At 51.1% G+C, this 13,933-nt stretch overlaps 1 pseudogene; it reads left to right on the plus strand.

Moving 5' to 3' along the window:
• Positions 1-10,723: 10,723 nt before the first annotated feature.
• The window catches only part of LOC129523582 (putative SLC9B1-like protein SLC9B1P1), a 42,516-nt pseudogene continuing 39,306 nt past the window's right edge, over positions 10,724-13,933 (plus strand).

The raw sequence follows: 13,933 nt of genomic DNA on the forward strand, positions 1-13,933 counted from the left end.
TCAGGGTAGATCCAGGGCTGAGCAGAGTCAGGGCAGGTCCAGAGTCGAGGCAGAGCTAGGGCCCAAGCAGGGCCATGGCAGCACCAGGGCAGAAGAGGGCAGGGCAATGCAGGACTGGGCCATGGCAGTGCCAGAAGCCCAACTCTGGGGCAGGGCCAGAAGCAGGACAGGGCCAGGGCCAATGCTCAGACCAGGGACAGGGCATGACAGGAAGTGCCAGAGCAGGGCTGGGCCAACGTTGGGACAGGGAAAATCAGACCAGGACACCTCCAAGTCCAGCTCTGGCCCTGCCTTGGCCCTGGCCCCTTCCTGACCTGACCTTGTCCCTGGCCCTGCCCTATCCATGCCCTGTGTGTTTGACCAGTGTTTTATAACCAGAATCCTACAAGAAACTTCAATCAGCTCTTTTTGTGCATTTTTAGTAGAGATGGGGTTTCACAATGTTGCCCAGGCTGGTTCCAAACTCCTGAGCTCAAGCCATTTGCCTGCCTTGGCCTCCCAAAGTGCTGGGATTACAGGAGTAATCTGGCCAAGTATTTAACTTCTTTATGCCTGTTTCCTACATTTGGAAAATGAGGATGTTTTAAGTACCTAGCACATAGAATTATTGTGAGAATCAATGCCTCACATATTTACATATTGATAAAATTGTACTCATAGAACACTACTGGAAGCAAAGATAGTATTAGTTAAAATTTAGTGATTATTTACTGCAAATATTATTACTATTACAAACAACATAGTATAGACATTATTACCACTACTATAGTTATCTTAAAAATCTAAAATAAAAATTTTATGTAATAGCCTAATGTAATCTCTCCTGCTCTGCCCCGGCTCAGCCCTAGTGCCGGCTCTGCCCCTAGTCCTACCACATCACTGGCCCTGACCCTTCCCTGGTCCTGCCGCTGCCCCAGCCCTTCCCATCTTCAGGCCTTACCATGGCCCTACCCTGGTCCTGACCCTGGCCCTACCCCAGAGAAGGGGTATGGCAGAGCCAGGGAAGGGCCGGGGCAAATAAGGGACAGGACACATCCAAATCCAGGAAAGGGCCAGGGCCATGACAGAGCCAGGGCGAGTCCTTGGCAGGGCCAAGTTCCAGGCCAGGGCCAGGAAAGGGTCATGGCTGGGTCACTGTACGGCCAAGGTCCAGGCCAAAGCCAACGCAGGGGCAGGGTCAGGCCTGCATAAGGGCAGGACCAGAGCCAGTGATACGGCAGGGCCAGGGCTGTGCCAGGACAGAACAAGAGCAGAGCAGGGCAGGACCAGAGCCAGGCCATAGAGAGAGTAGGGCAAATGCCAAGCCAAGGCCAGGGTAGTGCCAGGGCTGAGGCAAGGTCAGGGAAGGTCCAGGGCTGAGTCAAGGCTGGAACCAAGACAGGGGCAAAGGCCAGGGCAGATCTAGGGCACAAGCAGGGCAGGCTAGGGCAGGGCAATGGCAAGACCAGGCCATGGCAGGGCCAGCCCAGGATAGAACAGGGCACAGGCAGGGCGGGGCCAGGGCCACGGCTGGGGCAGGACAAGGACCAGTACCAGGGTCCAGGCCAGGGCAAAGGTATGGCCAGGGCAGAGGTAGGGCCAGAACCAGGGTCTGGGTAGGACCAAGGAGGGTCCATTGCAGGGCCAGGGTTCAGACCAGGGCCAGAACAGGGCTGGGACAGGGCCAGGGCTAGGACCAGGAAAGGGCAATGTCAGGATAAGAGCCATGGCAGGACCAGCAATGGGGCTAGGGCCAGGACAGGGACAGGGACAGGGACAGGGTCAGGGCTAGGGCCAGAATAGCATGCCAGGGTAGAGCCAGGCCAAATTAGGGCCAGGACAGGGTCAGGACCAGGGCTGGGACAGGGTATGGCCTTAAGTAGCAAAGGGCCAGGTCCAGGGTCCATGCCAGTGACAGCGCTGGTCCAGGGCAGAGGCAGGGCCATGGCCAGGTAAAGGACAAGGCTGCGGCAGGGCCAAGGTCTGGGTCAGGGTCAGCACAAGATCAGGACAGAGCCAGGAGAGGGACAGGGCCATGGTAGGGCCAGGTTAAATCAGGGACAAGACACCTGCAAATCCAATTCAGGGCCAGGGTCAGGGCAGGGCCAGTTCAGGGCCAGGGCCAAGACAGGGCCAGGGCCAGGGCTGTCAGGGTCATTGGCAGGGCCAGGGCCATGGCAGGACCAGGGTCAGGAGCAGGGGTCAATGCCAGGCCAACGCCACAGATAGGACCAGGTATGTGCTAGGGCCAGTGTGAGGGCCAAGGCGGGGTCAGGGCAGGGCCAAAGGGAGGGCAGGGCCAGGGCAGGGTGCAGTAGGTCCAGGGTAGCACAGGGTTAAGGTAGGGCACGACCAACCAGGGCAGGTCTATGGCTGGGGCCGGGGCAGGGCCAGGGCCGGGGCAGGGCCAGAGCCAGGGCAGGGCCAAGACAGTGGCAGCTCCAGGGCAGGGCCAGGGTTAGGACCACGGACATGTCCAAGGCCAGTGCCAGGGCAAGGACAAGGGCAGGGGCAGGGCCAGGGTCATCTAAGAACCAGGGACAAAGCCAGGCCCAGAGCAGGGCCAGGACAGGTACCTGGCAGGGCTAGGGTCTGGGGCAGGGCCATGGCAGGGCCAGGGCCACAGCCAGGTCTGTGCTATGGCCAGGTACAACACAGTGCCCAGGTAAGGCTAGGATGAAGGCCAAGGTAGGGCCAGGGCAGGGTCAAAGCCAGGCTAGGGCCAAGGCAGGACCAGGGCCGTCAAGGCAGGGCCAGGAAAGCATAGGGCCAAGGTAGGGCAGGGCCAGGCCAGTGCCAAGACCTGGGCAGGGCCAGGGAACAGCCAGGGGAGGGCCAGGGCCAGGGCCTGGGCAGGACCAGGTTTGGGGCAGGAGCAAAACAAGGGCAAGGACAGTGCAGGATCTTGGCACAGCCAGGGTCCAGGACAGTGTCAGGGCAGGGCCAAGGCAGGGTCTGGGCCATGGTAAGACCAGCAACAGGGCTGGGGCTAGGCCAGTGACAGGACCAGAGTCAGGGCAAGGGCCAGAGCAGTGCAAGGCCACGGTAGGGCCAGGCATTTCAGGGTCAGGGCCAGAGGAGAACCAGGGCAAGGTCTCAAGCAGGGAAGGGCCAGGGCCAGGACAGGTCCAGGGCAGGGCCATGACAGGGCCAGGGGCTGTGTTAGGGCAAGGGCAGGGCCAGAGCAAGGTAAGGGTCAGGGCCAAGGCCAGGGTAGGGACAGGGCAAGAAATATGGCAGGACCAGGGGCAATGCCAAGGCCAAGGCTGGGCCAGGGCTGAGCCAGGGCTGAGTCAGTGCAGGGCAGGGCAGGGCATGGTATGGCCAGTAGAGGACAGGACAAGAGCCAGTCCACAGAGAGAGCAGGACTGATGCTAAGAAAGAGCCAGGCTAGTGCCAAGGCTGAGGCAGTGTCAGAACATGTCCAGGGCAGCGCCGGGGCCAGGGCCAGAACTGAGCCAGGGCACAGCCAAGGCAGGGTAGGGCAGGGAAATAGCATGGCCGGGTCAGTACTGGGACAGGGCAGAGCAGGGCAAGGCAATGGTAGGGGCAGGGCAGGGACAGGCCAATGCAGAGCCATGTTACGCCGGGGCCAGGACACCTCCAAGTCCACTTCAGGGCCAGGGCTATGGCAGGACAAAGACCAGGGCCAGGGTCAGGGCCAGGTCTGTGCTAGCGCCAGCTCCAGAGCAGGGCCTAGCGAAGACTAGGGTGAGGGCCAAGGTAAGGCCAGGGCAGGGTCAAAGGCAGAGTAGGGCCAGGGCAGGGTGATGACACATCCAGAGCACAGTAGGGCAGGGTGATGGCCAGACCAGGGGCAGACCACTGCCAGCTCAGGGCCAGGGAAAGGCCAGTGCAGAGCCAGGAAAGGGTCAGGGCCAGGAACAAGGCAGAGCAGGGCCAGGGCCATGGCAGAGTCAGGGCTGGTCCTTGACAGGACCAGGTTCCAGGCCAGGGCCAGGGCAGCAGCAGGGGCAGGGCCTGGATAAGGGCAGGGCCAGGGATATGGCAGGACCAGGGCTAGGGCCAGGGCCAGGCCGCAGTGAGGGCAGGGCAAAAGTCGAGGCAGGGTCTGGGCAGGTCCAGGGAGTGGCCAGCACCAAGCGGGGCCGAGGCACAACCAGTGCACGGTAAGGCAGGGCAATGGCACCACTGGGCCATGACAGGGCAAGGTCAGTGCCAGGAGAGGGCAGAAAAGGCAGGCCCATGGTAGGGCCAGGGCAGGGATGGGCCAAAGCAAGACCAGGACATGTCCAAGGCCAGGTCAGGGCCAGAACAGGAGTAGGACCATGACCACTGGCAGGGCCAGTGCCATGACATGACCAGGGTCAGGACAAGGGGTAGGGCCAGAGCCAAGGTCAGGCCAGTGCAGGTTCAGGGCAGGGCCAGTGCCGGTTCAGGGCAGGGCCAGTGCCAGGGCAAGACCAGGGCAGGGACAGGGTAGCACAGGGCCAAGACAGGGTCAGGATGGGACCAGAGCAGGACAGGGCCGAGACAGTCCATGTAACAGTAGGGCAGGTACAGGGCAATGCAGGGCAAAGCCAGGCCCATTGCCAATGCACCAGCCTGCCCTACAAGGCTCCTACCACCTGGCCACTGCTGCAGCCCGTCCATCGCTGTAAGCCTGACCCCCAACCCTGGCTGCAGCCGCCTGCCCTCCTAGCGCGGCCGCTCTCCTACCGCTCTGGCGCACTGCAGTCTCTGTCGCTGCCACCCACCCGCAGTGAGGCAAGTCGTGGTGTCGCAGGCTCTAGGTGTCTCCTCCTCCTCCTGGCACGGAGCAGCTGGGTGGGCAAAGCCAGAAAAGCCTAGAGGAAGATGTGAGGGGTGGAAGGGTTAGAGCCTCAACTTGTCATGCTGGCCACTGCGTGGCAGGGGCCAGTTTCAGCAAAGGCACTCACACCCACCCTCCAAAGTCCAGCCTCTCCTTTTGGCCCAAGCTGGCCGGGAACTGGGGTCTGGGGTGGGTGCTGGAGACACCACAGCACCCAGCTCCCCACTCCACAGGAACCATTGGGCCCACCGGGGCTGCACTCCTCGGAGAGCAGGAGAAGCAGAAAAATTCAGACCCAGCCAGCCCTCCGCACCCAGGTGCCAATTCCTGTTCCAGACGCCTCCACACACAGGGCCCTGTCCCCCGTGGTGTCCCCAGGGGTGCCTGGCAGCCTCTGAGGCACAGACCCAGAGTGCACAGGCCCAGGAACCACGGTGGGTGTGGGGGCTCTGCCGTGCTCAGGATTCCCACGCAAATGCTGCGTGCCTGCCGCATTCCAGTATGACCAAGAGTGGGTCGCCCTCTGGAGTGTGGAGTCAGGGAGAGGAGAACCACTCCTTCCTTGGATGCCAACTCTGCTGACCACTGCCAGCAGTGCAGCCCCTGATAGCACCGAACTCGCCCCCGCTCCACGGCTAGTCCTGCCCTCAATAGCGCCCCCCCACCTCCATCCCCCAATGCCGCCAGTAGCGTATACCTGATAGTGCCCTAACCTGTCCTCCTCCATGGGCATTGCAGCCCCAGAAAGTGCCCATAACCCACCCTCCCTGCCATGGGAAGTGCAGCCCTGTACAGTGCTACCAACCAGTACCCCTAATGCAGGCAATGACACCCTGGATAGCACCCCCAACCCACCCCACACTGTGAAAGGTGCAGCCCTGGATAGCCCCTGTCCTACCACTCTGGTCATGCTGCAGTCTCTGTCACCGCCACCACCAACCACAGTGAGGCAAGCCAGTGGGCCACAGGCTCTAGCACCCAGCAGCCAGACATGGAGCAGCTCTCGCCGATGGCCAGCTCCTACCACTCTGACCACACTGCTGTCTCCGTGGCCATCTTCTTTGACTACAAAGGAATAAAACTAGATATAAATAAGGAGAGTAATTTTGGAAACAATACAATCATATGGAAGTTAAACACTACCCTCCTGAATAAATGACTAGCGGGTCAATGAAGATACTAAGAAAGAAATTCAAAAATTTCATGAAACAAAGGGTAACGAAAACACAGGATACCAAAACTTGTTATGCAGAAAGCAGTACAAAGGCAGAGATTTACAGCTATAAGTGCCTACCATCCAAACAAAAGAAAAACTTCAAATAAACAATACATCTTAAATAACTAGTAAAGTAAGAACAAACTAAACCAAAAATAAGAAAAATAAATAAGATCATAGCAGAAATAAAATTGAAAGGAAAAACACACAAGATGAAATGAAAAGTTGGTTTTCTGGAAAGCAAAACAAAATTGACAAACTTTTAACAAGGCTAACTAAGAAAAAAGAGACAAGATTCAAATAAATAAAATCAACAGATTAAAAAAGGGAGACATTACAACTAATACTTCAGAAATTCAAAGGATCATAACTGGCTATTATATGCCAATAAATTGGAAAGCCTAGTAGAAATTGGCAAATTCCTAGATGCATACAACCTACTTAGGTTGAACAATGAAAACATCCAAGACCAGAACAGATTGGTAACAAGTAATGAGATTGAAGCCATCAGAAAAAGTCTCCCAGTAAAGAAAAGCCCAGGAACTGATGTCTTCACTGCTGATGGCTTCACACCAAACAATTTAATGACCTAGTACAAATCCTACTCAAACGATTTTGAAAAACAGGAGGGAATACTTCCAAACTTATTCTATGAGACCATTATTACTGTGATACCAAAATCAGACAAAGGCATCAAAGAAGGAAACTACAGGCCAGTATCTCTAATATTGATGCAAAAATCCTCAGTGAAATACCAGTGAATCAAATTCAGTAAAACATTAAAAAGATAATTCATCATGATCAAGTGGGATGTATCCCTGGGATGCAAGGGTCACTCAACATACAACGTGATACATCACATCAACCACATAAACGACAAAAACAGTATGATCATGTCAACTGAAACTGAAAAAGCATTTGATGAAATTCAACATCCCTTCATGCTATTAATCCTCAAATAAACGGGTACAGAAGAAACATACCACAACATAATAAAAACTACAGGAAAGACACCCACAGCTAGAATCATATGGAGAGAGGTCCAGGCTGCAGTCAGCTGTGATCCCACCACTGCACTCCAGCCTGGGCAACAGAGTGAAAGCCTGTCTCAAAAAAAAAATACATAAAAAGAGGTACGAGCCTCTTTTATAGGTGCAGTGACTCACATCTGTAATGCTAACACTTTCTGGGAGGCTGAGGTGAGAGGATCTCTTGAGGCCAGGAGTTCAAGATCAGCCTGGGCAAAATAGCGAGACTCTTTATCTACAAAAAATGTTTAAATATTTGCCAGGTGTGGTGGCACGTGCCTGTAGTCTTAAACAATTATCATATGACCCAGATAGTGTATTCCTTAGGGATATACCCAAGGGAAATGAAAATATACATCCACACTAAAATTTGTACACAAATGTTCACAGCAGCATTGTGCATAATAGCCAAAAATTGGAAAAAAACTCAAGTGCCTATCAACAGAGGAACTGATAAAATACGGTATATTCATTCAAAAGATTACTCAGCATTAAAAAAGAATGAAGTGTTGATATACGCTACAGCATGGATAAACCTTGAAAACACTGTGCCAAGTGAAATAAGTCAATCACAAAAGACCATATGTAGTAAGATTTCATTCTGTGAAACCTCCAGAACAGCTAAACTCAGAGACAGAAAGTAAGCTAGTTATTGCCAGGGACTAGGGGAAAAGGGAATAAGGATGACTGCTAATGGGTATGGGATTTCTTGTGGACTGATGAAAATGGTCTGAAAGTATCTAGATACCTGTCTTGTTTGTGCGATTCTGTGAACATATTATAAACCACAAAATTCTGCACTCAAGGGGTTGATTTCATGGTAGGTGAATTTATCTCATTTATCTTTATCTCAATAAAGCTTTTTAAAGACACTTTAAAAAGACATATCTGTATAAGCTACAAAAATAACACACTGAGAGACTAAAATGCTTAATTTTTCCATTTTTCTTCTTCAGCGCAATCTCAGGTCCAAAAGTCTTTCCTTCCTATATATGCATATTTTGTCCAGTGAAACAAGAAACTCTATTAACTTTTTTATTAGAAATAAAAAAAAGCCATGTGTGCTGGCTCACAGCTGTGCTTCCAGCTATTCAGAAGGCTGAGGAAGAAGGATCACTTGAGGCCAAGACTGGGAGTTCAAGACCAGCTGAGGCAACATAGCTAGATCCTGTCTTTAAAAATATTTTTTAGGCCAGGCACGGGGGCTCACGCCTGTAATCCCAGCACTTTGGGAGGCCAAGGAGGGCAGATCATTTGAGATCAGGAGTTCAAAACCAGCCTGGACAACATGGTGAAACCCCATCTCCACTAAAAATATAAAAATTAGCCAGGTGTAGTGGTGGGCACCTGTAGTTCCAGCTACTTGGGAGGCTGAGGCAGGAGAATTGCTTGAGCCGGGAGGGTGGAGGCTGCAGTGAGGCCAAGATCATTCCACTGCACTCCAGCCTGGGTGACAGAGCAAGACTCCATCTCAGGAAAAAAAAATACATATATATACATATATACTTATATATGTATATATGTATATGTATATTTTCAGGTTAAAACCCTACTGAAATGAAACTAATAAAATAAAATTCAACTTAATTAAAAAATAGTTCCTGAAGTATTAATTTTCAAACAATTCTATTTTAGCTTTGACTCTGAACAAAATATAAACGTCAATTTCAAAATATCACAAAGATTGGCTGGGGGCAGTGGCTCATGCCTGTAATTCCAGCACTTTGGGAGGACGAGGCAGGTGGATCACTAGAGGCCAGGAGTTCCAGAGCAGCCTGGCCAACATAGGGAAACCCAGTCTCTACTAAAAAAATACAACAAAAATTAGCCGGGTCTAGTAACCCCAGCTACTCAGGAGGCTGAGGCATTAGAATCGCTGGAATCTGGGAGGTGGAGGTTGCAGTGAGTGGAGATCATGCCACAGCACACCAACCTGGGCGACAGACTGAGAGTCTGTCTCAAAAAAATAAAAATAAGGCCAGGTGCTGTGGCTCACACCTGTAATCCCAGCACTTTGGGAGGCCAAGGTGGGCAGATCACTTGAGGTCAAGGAGTTTGGGACCAGCCTGGGCAACACAGTGAAACCTCCTCTCTACTAAAAATACATAAATTAGCTGGGCGTGGTGGCACACACTTGTAATGCCAGCTACACCAGAGGCTGAGGCAGGGGAATCGTTTGAATTCGGGAGGTGGAGGTTGTAGTGACCTGAGATTGTGCTACTGCACTCCAGCCTGGACGACACAGTGAGACTCCATCTCAAAAAAAAAAGAAAAAAAAAGAAAATTTAAATTTAAAATTTAAAAAAGTCACAAAGACTACAAATACTCAGGTTTAAGCAAATTCCCACCTTTCTTGAATTAACAGTAATTCATATTTGCTTTGTCAAAAATGTAGATATTTACCTGCCTCAACGGAATGAAATCCTAAAAGCCTAGTGTTCTCAAATGATGAAGACAAAGAAACATGCATATTTTAATTTAGAATTTTGATTCAGAATTAATTTTAATCTAGCTGGAGTATACATAATCATTTATATATTTATTTACTTATTTAAGAGACTGGGTTTCGCTGTGTTATCCAGGATGGAATGCAGTGGCACAACCTTGGCTCACTGCAACTTGTACTTCCTGAGCTCAAGCGATCCTCCCACCTCAGCCTCCAGAGTAGCTGGGACTGCAAGTGCACGTTACCACACCCAGCTAATTTTTGCGGAGAGGAGCCTCCCTATGTTTCCCACACTGGTCTCTAACTCCTTGGCTCACTACAGCCTCAAGCCCCTGGGCTCAAGCAATCTGCCTCCCAAAGTGCTGAGATTACAGGAGTGAGCCACCACAACTGGCCTAGTTGATAGTGTATACTAAGCAACATATACCCTGCTTTTGCCTAGAACATACTGAAAACATGGCATTAAAAACAACCACGAAAGTTGGGAGCTGAGAAAAATATACTGTAAAACAAATGACAGATATTAATCTCAAGAAGCTCCCGAAAATGTCTCAAGAACTCCTATGCTGCACTCTCCCTAATAATTTAGACTTTCTACAGATATTTTCTGATCATCTACCGTGTGCCAGGCACCATGCCAGGTACCAAGATGCCATGGTGAGGTATACACAAAACCGGCTCCTGCTTGCGGGAAGCCTACTTTCTAAAACAGTGCTTGCCAAGCTTGACTGATCACAACTTGGGAGCTTGTTTAAGTTCCAAATTGGCTTCCCTGCTTAGGTGAGCCACAATCCGTGGCATTTTTACAAGGTGCTCCCAATGATTCCTACGCTCTAACGGGTTTGGGAGGAAAGGGTGGGGGTAAGCTCGAGAGCCCAGACCCATCCCGTCCAGCGGGAGCCCCACCTCTAAAGTCCATGTCGCTCAGCATCCTTCCCCCTGACTAGTGGCCCAAACACAGCACGAAGCTGAGGTGGGTGGAACGCTTTCCAAAACAGCGCTCTGTGATGAGCCACCGACAGACTTGCTCGCCTCCGGGAACGAAGAGCTCACTCCTCACAAACCCCACCAGGGAAAGGTAGCACCTGAGCCTCCCGGGCTGCGCGGACACCTGTCTCCCCGCGGGTGCCGCCTACTGCTCTGGTGGACTCCAGTCCCCAGGTTCCGCCCCACGGGGACTGGGGGGAGGGGGGAGTCGCCGCGCGCATTAGGCGCTGACAGTATACCGACCCCCCCTCTGGTGTGCGCAGGCCAACACCCATACACACCCTCACACACCCGCACACACTCCCGTGGAAACTGAGGCAGGCAGGCGGCGGACCAGGTCCCGCCGCCTGACGGCTAGCGGCTGGGATGGAACCCGGACTGCGAGACGCCTTCCGCCTCACAGGCACTCCTCAGCCACTGAGGCCCGGCCCGGCTCCCACCGCCGGAGTTTCACAAAGAAAGTCTCCCGGCCCGAGCCCCTCACGCACTCACCGGCGCCGACGCCCGCGGCGACTGGGGCTCCCACCTCCTTCAGCTCCTTGCGGGGTTCGGCCCTTGGGTCGGCTGGGGCGCCGACAGCGGCGACTGCTCCATATCCACCGGGTCCGGGCCGCGTCCGCCTCGAGCTAACCGTCCCGCCAGCTAGGCGCGCGCGCCAGTTCCGCGCGCCATGTTCCCGCCGTGCTGCTCGCCGCCGAGGCGACCCTCACTGCCCCCCAGCCGCGCGCGCCCCCGCGGGCTCACACACGAACCGCGCACGCGCCCGTTCGCAGCGCCCCCCTCCCGCCCCGCGCGCCCCGCCTCGCGCCCTCTGGAGCTGGCCGCTGTTCCCAGTGTCTCGCCCACCCCGCCGGGCCCGTCCGACTCCGCGGGTGAGCGCGTGGTTCCCGGCTCCGCACCGCCGCCTGCCTCTCTGCAGACCACCCCGGACCCGACCCCTCGGCCACTTCCCCACACTGCCCCTTTCGCTTCCCCCACCACGCGGGGCTTAGGACGAGGGTCTGGGCCAAGAGGAGCTTCCCTGCAAGAAGTGCCCAGGTAAGGACGCTACTAAGGGGGCGGGATCGCCACCGTGGAGGTGTGCAAGCAGGTGCCTGCGTCCCGGAGACAGCCAGACTCAACGGAGAAGCTGAGTTGAAGTCCCACATCTCCACTAACCCTTGCGTGTTAGGGTCAGGGCTTCGGGACTTGTTTCTCCTAAATCTTTTTTTTTTTTTTGAGACATGAAGTCTTTGCCTAAGCAAATGTCTAGAAGGGTATTTCCAATGTTACCTTCTAGAATTTTTATAGTTTTAGGTGTTAGATTTAAGTCTTTGATCCATCTTGAGTTGATTTTTGTATAAGGTGAGAGATGAGGATGCAGTTTTATTCTTCTACATATGGCTTGCCAATTATCCCAGCACCATTTGTTGAATATGGTGTCCTTTCCCAACTTTATGTTTTTGTTTCCTTTGTTAAAGATCAGTTGGCTTAAGTATTTGGCTTTATTTCTCGGTTCTCTATTCAGTTCCATTAGTCTATGTGCCTATTTTTATACCAGTATTATGCTGCTTTGGTGACTATAGCCTTATAATATAGCTTGAAGTCAAGCAATGTGATGCATCCACATTTGTTCTTTTTGCTTAGTCTTGCTTTCATTATGCAGACTATTTTTGGCTTCCACATGAATTTTAGGATTGCTTTTTCTAGCTCGGGGAAGAATGATGATGTAGATTGCTTTTGGCAGTATGGTCATTTTCACAATATTGATTCTACCTATCCATGAGCATGTGATGTGTTTTTATTTGTTTGTGTCATCTATGATTTCTTTCTGCAGTGCTTTGTAGTTTTCACTGTAGAGGTCTTTCACCTCCTTGGTTAGGTATATTCCTAAGTTGGTTTGCTTGGGGTTTTTTTCTTTGGTTTTGTTTGTTTGTTTTGGTTTTTTTGTAGCTGTTTTAAAAGGGGTTGAGATCTTGATTTAATTCTCAGCTCAGTCACCGTCGGTGTATACCAGTGCTACTGATTTGTGTACATTGATGTTGTATCCTGAAACGTTACTGAACTCATTTATCAGATCTAGGAGCTTTTTGGATGAGTCTTTAGGGTTTTCTCATATGATCATATCATCAGGAACAGCAACACTTTGACTTCCTCTTTACTGATTTAGATGCCCTTTATTTCTTTGTCTTGTCTGATTGCTCTGGCTAGGACTTCCAGTACTATGTTGAATAGAAGTGGTGAAAGTGGGCATCCTTGTCTTGTTCCAGTTCTCAGGGGAATGCTTTCAACTTTTCCCCATTCAGTATAATGTTGACTGTGGGTTTTTCTTTCTTTCTCTTTCTGTATTTTTTTTTTTTTGAGATGGAGTCTTGCTCTGTTGCCCAGGCTAGAGTGCAATGGCCCAATCTCAGCTCACTGCAACCTCTGCCTCCCAGGTTCAAGCAATTCTCATGCCTCAGCCTTCCAAAGACCTGGGAGTAGCTCCCCAAACTCGCCAGCATCTATTACTTTTTGACTTTTTAATAATAGCCATTCTGCCTTCTGTGAGGTTGTATCTCATTGCACTTTTGTTTTGCATTTCTCCAGTGATTAGTGATGTTGAATATTTTTTCGTATACTTGTTGACTACGTGTTTGTCTTCTTTTGAGAAGTGTCTTGTCCTGTCCTTTGCGCATTTAATGGGGTTGTTAGATTTTTGCTTGTTGATTTTTCTAAGTTCTTTTTGGATTCTGGATATTAGACTTTTGTCGAATGCATGGTTTGCAAATATTTTCTCCCATTCCATAGGTTGTTTGTTGATGATTTCTTTTGCTGTGCAGAAGCCCTTTAGTTTAATTAGGTCCCATTTGTCAATTTTTGTTTTTTGTTGCAATTGCTTTTGGCATCTTTGTCATAAAGTGTTTTCCAGAATTGAAATTTCCTAGGATATGTCCAGAATGGCCTGTATCCAGAATGGTATTTCTTAGGCTATCTTCCAGGGTTTTTATAGTTTTGGGTTTTACACTTAAGTCTTTAATCTACCTTGAGTTGATTTTTGTAAACGGTGAAACGTATGGAGTCCAGTTTCAATTTTCTGCATACGGCTAGCCAGTTATCCCAGCACAATTTCCAAGCAGGGATTCCCTTCCCCATTTCTTGTTTTTGTCAAGTTTGTTGAAAAGTAGATGGCTATAGGTGTGTGGCTTTATTTCTGTGTTCTGTAACCTGTTCCACTGGTCTATGTCTGTTTTTGAGTTCCTTATAGATTCTGGATATTAGTACTTTGCTGGATGCATAGTTTGTAAAGATTTTCTCCCACTGTATAGGTTGTCTTTTTACTCTGCTGATTATTTATTTTGCTGAGCATAACCATGCTGTTTTGCTTACTGTAGCATTGTAGTACAGTTCGAAGTCAGGTAGTGTGACGCTTTTGACTTTGTTCTTTTTGCTTAGGATTGCTTTGGCTATTTGTGCTTTTTTTTTTGGCTCTAAATGAATTTTAGAATGCTTTTTTTTAATCCTGTGAAAAATGTCATTGGTGA

Source organism: Gorilla gorilla, chromosome 18 (assembly GCF_029281585.2).
Source record: "Gorilla gorilla gorilla isolate KB3781 chromosome 18, NHGRI_mGorGor1-v2.1_pri, whole genome shotgun sequence".
In the NCBI taxonomy this organism is placed as follows: domain Eukaryota; kingdom Metazoa; phylum Chordata; class Mammalia; order Primates; family Hominidae; genus Gorilla; species Gorilla gorilla.